Genomic DNA, 1,104 nt, shown 5'->3' with positions numbered 1-1,104 from the left:
TGGCCCTGCCTGCTGCACAACACGCCGCCCGCGCACCCGCACTGGGCGCTGCAGTAGCGCCATTGCGAACGTCTCAGTCGGAGAACCGAATAAGTTTAAATGTATGGCTTTCTCTCACTTAATGACTCTTAAAACCTGCGCGTAAAACGATTGTCTAAGTTTCCAATGAGGATAAAATAGATTTAAATTAGTATCACGCCGAGAAATTATTTATTAAACTATTATCAATTATGCCACCTTTGATTATTTCCTCGCTATTTACCACAGACGTTTATAATAAAGCTCGTTCCAGTCGGTGAAGGTGCTATTGCTTTTGTAATTTATTGATTTATTATTTCTTTTAAAACATGTAAAAGTTAATTGGACATTTATAGATATATATAGATATACAAGTATCTTTTGGCAGCCGACAACGTTTTGAAATAAAAAAATTACATTTAATGTCAGGGTAATAGTGACATAGCTTGTCAGTTCACTTCGCGTCTTTATTTTTCGCATTTGTGTGGTTTTTTAATGTTATTCCATGAAAAGTGTTTAAAAGTAGTATCAGGGTGACATTATCGAAAGTGGGAGATTTTTTTATCGCGGAAAAGAAGTAGGGGGGTGCACTTGAATCATCTTGTGTCTGTTGTAACAAAAGTGTGATACCATTTCCTCAACAAATTCCCTATTCCCAAGGGGACGTATTAAATAATAATTGATTCATAACTGTGTAATTAACCTTACATGATTTAAATAAATAAAAATAAAAAATATATATTTTTATGATAGTTCTTTTATTACCTATTCATTTCAAATTGCAGTGACCGAACCCTTAGTTGTAATGTGTTTTGTGAAACTGGAAGTATTCCTTCGTGACATTAAATAAACAAGGATTTTAGTTTTTACCGATTTTCTAGTTACATTGCAAGGTACAAGTATTACCTTTACAATTTGCGTTTCTTTTTCAAAAGGACAGAATTTCCCTTTAATGTGGACGTATTACCTTGCTGGTAACCCTAGATGCTCAGAGGCGCCATCCTGTCAATGTCAGAAGGTGCCACAATATCCTTACAGGACTATACATACAGAAGCAGATCTCCATAAATGAATATTTTATTGCTT

The sequence above is a fragment of the Papilio polytes genome, unplaced genomic scaffold (assembly GCF_000836215.1).
Source record: "Papilio polytes unplaced genomic scaffold, Ppol_1.0 DF824157.1, whole genome shotgun sequence".
NCBI lineage: Eukaryota > Metazoa > Arthropoda > Insecta > Lepidoptera > Papilionidae > Papilio > Papilio polytes.
This window is presented reverse-complemented; position numbering follows the sequence as displayed.